The 12,094-nt window shown below is 40.1% G+C and overlaps 1 long non-coding RNA gene across 1 annotated transcript in view; it reads right to left on the bottom strand.

Annotated features, from left to right (window-relative positions):
* The window catches only part of LOC140712311 (uncharacterized), a 31,285-nt gene extending 24,572 nt beyond the window's left edge, over positions 1–6,713 (bottom strand). The window contains exon 1 of the long non-coding RNA XR_012093838.1: positions 6,612–6,713. This is a non-coding gene — a long non-coding RNA (uncharacterized lncRNA). The remainder of the gene's footprint in view (positions 1–6,611) is intronic.
* Positions 6,714–12,094: the final 5,381 nt, after the last annotated feature.

The raw sequence follows: 12,094 nt of genomic DNA, 5'->3' as shown, positions 1-12,094 counted from the left end.
TTGCTTTTCTGGAATTAGTTTCACTAATAGCAAGGATTTGAGGACTGCTATAAGCCTGAACTTCTCCAGTGAATGTTGCTGTAAGCTTCTCACACTCCCAGCAGCATATTCTAGCAGAGTCTGATTTTTCCAAATGGCATTCCATAGTATCCTCTGGTACAATTTGCTGCAAAAATCACTCAATTGTATGTGTGTATGATGAAGTCTTTCCTCCCAGGATGTGGTCAGGCATTGACCAAAAAGTGTCCCTGAAACTTCTAGCTTCCCAAATACTGGTTTGAATAGTGTCAGGTATTCTGCCATAGAAACAGACCCTGGCAGAAACAAAGCCACATATAAACCCTAACATCAGACCCAACAGACTTTCTTTAATTGTTGATACTTCCCCATCCCCAAGGCCTCCCATGCTCTATCATGCTATATATGTCAGTAGCATGTTTTAACAACTACTCAGAATTATCTTCTCCTCTCTGAGGCACATGAAGTCCTTAAAATGCCTCTAACTTCTAGAAGAAAATTCCGATTATGTACAAGTGTCTGGTCTTCAGAAAATTCTGTTTCACCACCTGAAGCATTTAATAATAAAAGCTTGTTATATACCAGGAACAGCTAATTATACTTTACAAGTATTGTATCATTTAAACCTCATAATTCCTCTATTAGGAATTAATAGAGGAATTAATTATCTGAGCAGGAAGCACAACCAACTTCTCACCCTTCTCCTGAATTCTACATTAAAATATACTGGTCCGTAAGCAGAGGCTCTGTGTACCAAGGGATGCTTAGGCGACAGAGAAGGGGCATCAACCCAGAATTTCAAAGTTTCAATTTATTGGTGCTGTCTGCATTTGTGAAGTGAAGAAACTGAGGCACAGAAAATTTAAGTAAGTTTCTTAGGTGATTGACAGAATTTCATAGCCACCCTCTGTATTCGTACAACATAAAAGTATCAGAATTACTAACCCATGACCCTGGTCTGGAATCAGCCAAAGCTTGTCTGTCATGGCCCTCCTAAGACTGTTTGATTTTTCAAATGAAATTGAGTGTCATTTGAAGTAAGTCAAGCAGAAGTTTTTGGCAACTTTCTGCATTGGTTTGTTCATAAGAAAATTTTCGTAAGAAAAGTTTTTCTTGGGCTTCAACAAATAACATTGCGAAACATTGAGTGTGTATGGTTCTAGCAGAACAGCCTATAAAACCTATAGAACAGAACTCATCCCAAGTGTCAGAGTTTCCCCAAAAGCTGCAGTGCACCATGTGCACCATGACCCTGACACAGCAGACCCAATTATCTTGCACCCTGAGTCCAGTGATTTGACATTCAGAGTGAGGGTGCATTTCTGGCCCAATTTAGGATTCATCTGATTAATCTAGTTCAACAATTCCATGCAAGCCCATATAACAGCCAAACTCTCCTTTAAAAAAATCTAGAAAACTTGGCCGGGCATGGTGGCTCATGCCTGTAATCCCAGCACTTTGGAAGGCTGAGGCGTGCGGATCACTTGAGGTCAGGAGTTCGAGACCAGCCTAGCCAACATAGTAAAACCCTGTCTCTACTAAAAATACAAAAATTAGCCAGGCATGGTGGCGGACACCTGTAATCCCAGCTACCTAGGAGGCTGAGGCAGGAGAATAGGTTAAACTCTGGAGGTGAAGTTTGCAGTAAGCTGAGTTTGCACCACTACACTCCAGCCTAGGCAACAGAGTGAGAGTGCCTCTCAAAAAAAAAAAAAAAAAAAAAAAAATCTGCAAAATTCGACAAGTCATGTTTCTGTAGTTTTGTGATAGTTTAAAATCCATTCTATGATCGGGGGATTATTTTCTAAAACCTCATCCTACTTCCTCATTCTCACATATACATCGGTTGCCTAGCTCTGTCCCAATTTGATTAGGCATATAAGATTCAGCCACTCACCAGTTTTCACTAAGCACACACACACAAACAAGCGAAATAAGAAAAAAACTACTGAAGTAATTTCACTGAAGTTTCAGAAGTAGAAAGCATTACAATGAAAAATGCTTGATACAAGCCCATATTCCTTGATTCATTTTCCCTGCAGAATAATAGTAACTCTTCTTATTTTTGGCATTCAAGAACATTCCACAAGAATTCAGATTCCATAAGGATCTAACTTATTAGCTTAATCAATTTTCTAAACACTGTCTTCTTCGAAATTAAAGAAAATAATTTTCTGACGTAATTTTTTTCAGCTCATTAGATCATGGTTGCTCTCACAAAGAAAATAGCCTAATTCACACCCTTCTGCTTCTTATGTTTGCTCTAGATTTAGGTGAATTGGCAATGAAAACACAATAAATTAAATGCATTTATTTTCCATTATTTCTCAAAGGCATGTAGGATTATATTTTACTTTTAAGCTTCCGAAACATGCATAGTATTTCTGTGTATATTTCCAAGGTTTGGGCTTATACATTTGTATACAGAACTAAAATATTTACCCTGTTTCCATACTTGTCCATGCAATAGTGATACAGTATCTAATTTCCATGGCTTTCAGTAATTTTTTAATATATACTAACAATGTTTCCATTTTTAATTAAGATTAATATTTTACCAAAGGTGGTCTTTTCTGTTATACATATACTGTATTTGCACAACACACTGTATACACACAGACACCTCTTATTCTAATATCATCTTCAATTCTAGGCTATTGTACTAACTAGTTACGGTAGGTTGATGTATTGGGAGTCCTGAAGACAACCCTCAGGCTAGAAGATTGAATAGAAAGACTCACAGGACTCAAGAAAGCTGTTGTAAACACAGTTCCAATTTATTCCAGTGAGAAGATACCTATTGAAATTTGCAAAGAGAAAAGGCATACTGGACAGAATCCAGGAGAAGCCTGACACGAGCTTCAGTTGTCCTTTCCCAGTGGAGTTACATGGACAGTGCATAATTCTCTCACTAACAAGGTGTGACAACACATGCTAATTGCTAAATGTTGTGAACCAGGTAAGCTCACCCAGACTTAGTGTCCAGAGATTTTATTAAGGGTTCAGTCACATAGGCATGTAACATTCATATGACTGACCTGAGCTACTCAATCTCCAGGCCCCCACTCCCAAGAGGTCCAACAGAGTCTGACCTATGGCCTCAAGCACACAAAAACAGGCATTCATCATAAATTATATTATTGACATGAACTATCTGGTGTGGCTGAAGACCTTCCAAAGAAACGTATCAGGTAGGATACTATACAGACTCAGAGGTCTTCTCTTAGAGACTAGGCCAAGGGCCAGTCCTAAAGACATTGAGAATATGCAGGATTTGAGCAACCTGGGCCTGCTGAGCTAACCCTTTTCTGAACAACTGAATAATAGTCCTCAAAGATACACAGATCCTAATTTTTGAGATCTGTGAATCTTACATTATATGGCAAAAGGGACTTTGTGGATACGATTAAATCAAGAATATTGAGATTATCTAGGATTATTTGGGTAAACTCTAAGTGTAATCATAAGGGTATTTTATAAGGGGGAAACAGAGGGATCCTGTATCCAGTGATCTTGGCGAGATCATGCATCAGAATTAGAGGCTGATGACCCTGGTCCAGAACCAGACAGAGGGCAACATGAAAACTAAATCAAGATGTGAAGCTGCTGGCTTTGGAGAGGAAGGAGTCATGGGCCAAGTGATGCAAAGAATGCAGCTAGAAAAGACAAGAAAAAGCATCCCCCCTACAGCCCCCAGATGGAGGATGGCCCGACCAACACCTTAATTTCAGTTCAGATTTCAGACTTCTGATCTCCAGAACTGTAAGAGAATAAATGTGTCTTGTTTTAAGCCACGTAGTTTGTGGCAATTTGTTACAGCAGCCATAAGAAACTAATACACTTGGGAACAAAACCATGTAATGAGATCACTTTGGCATTTCAATTACTAAATCTTCTTGGAAGTCACCCTTTCATTTCATTCAGAGTGAATTGTTAAAGCAAGATGTCAGTATATACATGAACACACATGCACACATTTAAAATGCAAATGATCATAAGTACAAAACATTTCAAGAATTTGAAAGCCTAAAGAAATAGCAGGCAAGCTACCCTAAACCAGATGGCTAACTAATGGATTCAGCAGTTGTCCTATAAGGATATTAAATTCAAATATCAGAAGCTGTAATATCCTGAGTACTGTGACTTGAATATAAAAAATAATTGCTAACATGAAAATTTCAAAAAGCAAACTGGTATCATATGAAGGGTAAGATAATCAAATGGCATGGGAAATATCAATGAACTTGACTGTGTTCCTGGTGGGAATTTCCATATTCTATAGTAAACCTGAAGTCTACTCAAAATATCATGTTTCCTGTTTTTAACAATGATCACATTCTGCCCCTGATGACTTGCCCAGCTTCAGGTAACATACATATTTACAAGTGCAGAGGAGATGCTTTCCAGTTGTAATTTACATACACGTATTTTAGCCATTAGATCAGAACAGGTTTTTTTCCTTCCAAGTACACTGGTGAATCTTGAGTCTTTTTCTCACTGAGATGTACCTATTAATATTATCATATTTGTTTTTATAGTTTATTAGCCTCCCTTCTATTCATAGCCTAAGCCAGAAGAGCCATCACATAATCAGGATGATTTTCCTGAGCTCTATTTTTGTGATAAAGGTAAGGTTGTCAAATATGAATTTTTACAATTAAATTAAAATAATTTTAAAGGGGAAGAAGGGATGTTTATCTGTTGTTTCCCATTTTTAATGTTTGACACTGTACTCTGTAAACTGGTTTTCCTTGTATACTATCCATTTACATAATCAGTGAATCATCAAAGACTAAATTGTGTGTGGTATAAATGCAGAATATATCATATTGTATTAAATTGTTTGAATATTGATGGGCTATATGCGGATTATATTTAAACAATAAATAAAGCAGAATATTAATTTTCCCAGAACAGCCCAATGTGTGATCATTCACAAATGATCAAGATTTAGTTACATCTACTTGTTGGTACACTTTAGTAAACATCCACCCTCTATCAGGAACTTTATGACCATTTCTGTCAGAGTAGACTTCAGTCTTCACTACTCCCACTTCACTGAAACTTTATTTAATAAATTAGGAAACAAAGGTAACAAAAAATTGGACAGTTTAACCAATTCCCCTAGTAAGTTACCAGCAGGGTCTAAAAATAGTTCCAAAGTTTAACAAAGATACTTACACATATTCCCAATTTACCATGAAATATTTGAGGACATATTTTTCATTGAATACTCATAAAATAAACAATATTCAGGGTTTTTTCCCCTAACTAAAAGGTCAGAGAATTTTTAATAATCTGGACAAGTTCATATTTATAAAAGTCATTCACTAACCACTACATTAGATCTATAAATCTACACTGAGGGGGAATGTTAATATTTGAATGTTAATATTTGAAAACAAAAGGTATCCAATAAGTAATTTGTTTCTGAAAAAGTTTTTCAAATTATAACCAAAAACATCAGATTTCCTCAGCCATTTGAAGGGCTGGAGCTTTAGGGCCTACTCAGAGGTCATGACAGCCTGCGATCTTGTCCGTGCTGGTGATAGGCTCTGAATGTCAAGGGGAAAAGCAGCTCCCCTCAGAGTCCAGCTGGCAGCTCTAACAACTCAGGCACATAGGGCCGTTTCTACCATCATTTACATGGAAACCACTGGTAGCATAGCTTAGTGAACCAAGAACCAGGTGTGACGCTTCTCAGCTAACTGCACAGCAAGTTCAATCTGACGGACAAAATGAGGATCGAGTATTTCCATAAAAACCGATATCCTATACACTGACCAAGACCCAGGTGAAGACTTTAGAAAAGTAAATTCGTGTGAGGGTGGCCCAAGGCCTCCCTTCCCTACTGAGTAATAGATGCCTCTTTGCATATTACTGTCCACCCCAGAGGCCAGGGCTTCCCAACAGCAAAAGAAGTAAAGGCTTTGGTGGTTTATGTATTTTCGCGTGTGAATGCAATAGCTTGCCTTTACATATGACTTTCTACCAAGGAGAGCAGGTAATAGCACAGATTCTTACTTCAGTTCTATGAGCGCTCTTACCCCCTAATATTGTAAAATTATTGACCTTTTAAAATAATTTTCCATTTGTATTAATATCTCTTACTTCAAGTCAACAAAGAGAGAGTTCCTAGTTTGTCATAATAAAGTACTTATATAAATTTGCAGTCCTTGAGTAGGTACGACTTGACACAGATACAAAGAGGACTAGGAAAACTCACACCTACATCACGATCACTTCAAGGGACTCTGTCATCCTAAAAGTACTTACTGAACACCTACTGTGTGCCATGCTCTACAACGAGTGCTAAGGATACAGTGGGAGCAAGACAAACATGATCCCATGTCTTCAGAGAGCTTGCAGACTAGGGTGCTCCATAATTTCAGTGATCAGAGCCTTGTAATTACTGGGCAAAAATTCAAAGAAGCAGTCATGTGGGTAGAAGGAGTCTTTGCTGGCTGGGGTAATATTCATCTAAGGCACGTGTCTTTCTAGTTAGCCTATAAAACATGAATTGCTTAGGGGAAATAATGTTGGCTGTTATTTAAAAAAATAAATGAACCCTGAAATCTCAGCTCCTGACTTACCTCACAGGAAGGGGTGAGGGCACTGTTTTCCATGATGTTCCTCGGGATCTAGGCTGCTTCCAGCTTGTGGTCCTACACTCCTCCACGTACCTGGAATTTTTCTCTATTCAGTGAGTAAAGAAAGGAGGATTATGGATGGCAAGATTTTATAGACCAGGCATGGGATTTGGACATGTGACTTCTGTTCAAATTCCACTGGCCAGAGCTCGGCCACACCTAACTATGCTGAAATCCAGGAAATATCATCCAGCAGTGTACCCAGGAGATAAAGAGAACACCCACACCAGGTCCTCCCAGCTGTCTATATTCCACCAGCTGACAGGAAAAGAGAGCAATGAAAGTATGAGAGGGCTGGGCCCAGTGACTCATGCCTGTAATCCCAGCACTTTGGGAGGCTAAAGCCGGTGGATCACCTGAAGTCAGAAGTTCAAGACCAGCCTGGCCAACATGGTGAAACCCCATCTCTACTAAAAAAATGAGTCAGGCGTGGTAGCAAGTGCCTGTAATTCCAGCTACTTGGGAGGCTGGGGAAGGAGAATCACTTGAACCTGAGAGGCGGAGGTTGCAGTGAGCTGAGATCGTGCCAAGGCACTCCAGCCTGGGCGACAGAGTGAGACTCTGTCTCAGAAAAAAAGAAAGAAAAAAGTAAGCATGGGAGAATTTTTGTGAGCTAGAACCAGACAGCAACACATGACCTCCTCACATTCCACTGGAAAGAACTCAGTTTCCCAGCCACACTTCACTGTCAGGGACACTGCAAGTTTGTACATGGGTGCACGCTCAGGAGTAGGACATTGGTCTTGGGGATTTCCTTCCGTACCTAACCTCTCAATCATTAGTAAGACAAAGGAGAAAAATGTGCCCTTTTTTTGTTTATGTGCATTTCCTTAGCTGCCCCATGTGATTTATTTTTTCTTTTAGCAAAGTCCTTGACATTTATTTTTTCCTATTTTAAATGAGAAATTAAAAGACTCAAAAGATAAAATGGTGAGTAACCAAGAGTCAGATAGCTAACCAAAAATAAACTTGCAGCTAAAGTTCAGGTCTCCTAATTCATAGTACATTTAGTTTATTTTCTTTAAATACGTACTGTACATTTAGCACTGTGTTAAATACTTTGGGGATAAGAAATAAATAAAACCTAATATTCGTCTCAAGAAGCTTTAGATGTTTTCTTTTTGTTTTTTTGGAGACAATATCTCGCTCTGTCACCCAATGGAGTGCAGTGACGTGAACTCAGCTCACTGCAACCTCCACCGCCCAGGTTCAAGCAATTCTCCTGCCTCAGCCTCTGAGTAGCTGGGATTACAGGCATATGCCACCACACCCAGATAATTTTTGTATTTTTAGTAGTACGGGGTTTCACATGTTGGCCAAGCTGGTCTCAAATTCCTGACCTCAGGTGATCCTTCTGCTTTGGCGTCCCAAAGTGCTGAGCCACCGTGCCTGGCCCAGATTTATTCTTGAGAAACAAAATATTTACATAAAACAAATGCACACACTTAATGCTATTTAGAGGAAAATGCATGCAATGTATAGCACATAATGTGATGCCAGCCTCTGAATATGCACTCCAGGAAGGTTTGATGACAAGAAAGACCTGTGCAGAGCATAATGCCTGGGAAGAACTTTGTGGAGTTCAATCTTGAAAAACCTTAGAATGTGGATGAATAGAGAAAGAGGAAGGACTTTTTGGAGATGACACTTGTGCTAGGAGGAAAGCACGAGTACAATTCTGCTCTGAACACAAAGAGGAGATAAGTGGGGATGAGAAAGAGAATTGCTGCTGGGAACAGTGGAAGTGGGAGACAGAATCTAGGGGCCCTGTGGTAGGTGGTTCTGAAATCATAAGCAATTACTGAACCATAGTAGGCACATGAACTGGCCATAGCATGCCTGTCCAAGTGTTTAAGAAATATCTCTTTCAGAAGAAAGAGATGGAGCTTTATTGAAACCAAGGAACAAAAGGATAAAGAACCGGGCTATGGTCATGCAAGAGAATTTGTATGAAGAAAGCATGGGAAATGAGAAGACATCGTCTGACCACAGAATCTCACAGTTATGAAACCACATACACAAAATGTTAAGGTGTTATGCTGAATCCAGTAATTTAGGCTGACATCCCAACATGGTGGCTCACTTAAAGTAAATCTATGCATTCATGTCTTGTTTACATTTTTACTGTGAGGGGAAATTATATAACCACCTAAATAAGACCCTGTGCTCTCCCCTCAAAACAATATTTTTGGGCAAAGATACTAAGTAAAGCCACAAGCCTATTAGAAAATGCAAGATTATACGCATTATCTCCTATAGGCAGGCAGTGATGTTTGTAATACACTAAAGACATATATTCTGAAAAGAAACAGATGTTCTTGGTTAACAATAGAAACGTAAACAGAATCATACAGAGTGTTCTCATCGTTTAGCCTATTTATTTATTTATATACTGCCTTTGCTAAAAAAAATTTAATTAGACAAGTTTACAGAGATAAAATAAAGCAAGATAAAATTTAAAAGGTGATGGAACCAGGGCAAAAGAATAGTAAAAGTAGGAAAAATAAGATAGAGCCATGAATAATGTTGGTGTATTTAAAAATATATATATAACAACAATGATGAGGTAAAGCCCTTCACTGATTAGAAGTGAATCCAAAATTTGATTCTCAATTTTCTGCCCAATGAAGAATTGTTTATGTGATATACAGTATCCATAAAACAAACTATTTACTCAGAAGGGAAAAAAGTCATTCCTGGATCTAAGATTCCAAAAGATTTTCTCTTGACAACTCTCAAAAAAAAGAGGTAAAATTTAATATGTTGTAGTGGTCAGTACTCTTTCATTTGCAAGTGAGAGAAAGCCCAACTCAAACTGGCTTAAGCAGAAAAGGGAATTCATTGATTCATGTAACTAAAAATGTGTAAGCTACAAAAATTAAAAATTAAATTCTTAATCTATGATTTCGGGTATTGCCAATCCAGATGCTCAAAGAGTGTTGTCAGGAATCTCTCCCCAGATCTTAGTGCTGCCTTTCTTTTGTGGGGTTGTATTAGTCAGAGTTCTATAGAGGGACGAACCTAATAGGATAGATAGATATATAAAGGGGAATTTATTAAGAAGTATTAACTCACATGATCACAAGGTCCCAAAATAGGCCGTCTGCAAGCTGAGGAGCAAGGAAACCAGTTCGAGTCCCAAAGCCGAAGAGCTTGGAGTCCGATGTTCAAGGGCAGGAAGCATCCAGCATGGGAGAAAGATATAGGCTGGGAGGCTAAGCCAGTCTAGTCTTTGCATGTTTTTCTGTCTGCTTTATATTCTGGCCATGCTGGCAGCTGATCAGATGGTGCCACCCAGATTGAGGATGGGTCTGCCTTTCCCAGCCCACTGACTCAAATCTTAATCCCTTTTGGCAACATCCTCACAGACACATCCAGGAGCAATACTTTGCATGTTCAATCCAATCAAGTTGACACTCAGTATTAACCATCACAAGTCCACCCCTTGTCAACTTGAACCCATACACATCTCCTGAGATCATACATAATATTAAGACAATAATAAGGTCATAATTCCACCTAACATAATACAACTATCTTTCATACAACTGAAAATGCTCCAATCCCCAACCCAAATGCTATTACATAAAGTTAACAATATTTCAATGCTGATATGAAGTCAATAAATCTCATGTCACATGATAAAGGAAAAAGGAAATAAAATGAAGATTATTTTTTAGTATAAGTGTATACACGCACAAACATGTTTTTAACAAAAGAAGGAGGAAATACCCGTGGCAATTACAGCCCTCGTTCCTGCAACTGGTCATGTGGTAGTACTGGTATTGATGACTACCTTCTTCTACTACCCATTAAGTATTCCCTTTGCCTTCAGCTAGCACATCAGCAGGTCGTGGGTTTTCTTCCTGGTGGAGTGACACAAACCTTCATTCCCCAAGGGTCTTGGCCATTTGTAGTTCTGCCTGGATTGGGCTATTGTAGTCTCCCATTGACTTTAATCACAGGGCATGGTAATACTAAGAGACACCCTAATGGATCTCCTGTATTCCATGCGTACTCTTCCTTACCTCCATTGTGGAGTAGTAGACTAATTTCATCTTGGTAGTGTGGGTCAGTTACCCCAGCCAACACTGTGACTCCTTTCTTAGCCTGTTGACTTAAAGGTGGGAGGAGTCCAAAGTGTCCAGGTGACAATCTTAACTTCCAGTTTAACGGATTCATTGTTGTGTCTCCTGGTGGCAGCATTCCCTCTGGAATTAAGACCCCTGGGCCAGCAGAACGTAATGTTGCAGGAACAAGAAGCAAAAATTTTGCTAGTAGATCACTAGACGTGATGGTGAGAGGTGCCACTTCCACTTTCACCCCTTGATTCCTGTACCCATGAATCCTGGCTATGGGAGAAACATATATTGGATGCCGATTCGGGGCATATACAGCCTTCTGGAGAACTTTGCCCCAGTCCTGCAAAGTGTTGTCACCTAGTTGGCATTGTAATTGTGACTTCAAAAGGCCATTCCATTGTTCTTACAATCCAGCTGCTTCAGGATGATGGGGAACATGGTAAGACCAATGAATTCCATCAGCATAAGCCCACTGCTGCACTTCTTTAGCAGTAAAGTGAGTGCCTTGGTCAGAGGCAATGCTGTGTGGAATATCATGATGGTGGATAAGGCATTCTGTGAGTCCATGGATGGTAGTCTTGGCAGAAGCACTGTGAGTAGGATAAGTAAACCCATATCCAGAGTAAGTGTCTATTCCAGTAAGGGCAAACCTCTGCCCTTTCCATGATGGAAGAGATTCAATAAAATCAACCTGCCACCAGGTAGCTTGCTGATCACCCCAAGGAATGGTGCCATATTGAGGGCTCAGTGTTGGTCTCCACCACTGACAAATTGGGCACTCAGCAGTGGCTGTGGCCAGGTCAGTCTTAGTGAGTGGAAGTCCCTGTTGCTAAGCCCATGTGTAACTCCATCACTGCCACCATGGCCACTTTGTTCGTGGGCCCATTTGATGATGACAGGGGTGGCTGGGGAAAGGAGCTGAGTGTTGTCCACAGAATGGGTTATCCTGGAACAGTAAAAGTTCCGGTGTCCCCCTCATAGTTTGTGCAATGGGGGTATGGCTCGCTTCTTCAGCGCCCTGCTACTCAAAACTCTCATGGAGCATGCAGACGGGCAGGCTGTGAGGCTCCGACCCAGGCAGTGTCTAGGGGTGAATGTTTACAGCTCCTGAAGTCCCAGTGGGCCTGGAGAAGGGCTGCTCAGTGGCACAGGCTCTCCTCTGACTACCCCAGCCAAACTCTGCCTCGTTCCACCAGTCGATGGCCTGCCAGCATGCCAGCATCCCCTATACCAGTGCATTTCTCTTGATGTCCAGCCGTTGTGTGATTCTCTGCTGATGTGCTCCTCTCAACATCCAGCCACCTGCATACCTGCCTGCTAGGGCCTCATGGGTTTTTATAGGCA

Source organism: Chlorocebus sabaeus, chromosome 8 (genome assembly GCF_047675955.1).
Source record: "Chlorocebus sabaeus isolate Y175 chromosome 8, mChlSab1.0.hap1, whole genome shotgun sequence".
Taxonomy (NCBI): Eukaryota; Metazoa; Chordata; class Mammalia; order Primates; family Cercopithecidae; genus Chlorocebus; species Chlorocebus sabaeus.
This window is presented reverse-complemented; position numbering and strand designations above follow the sequence as displayed.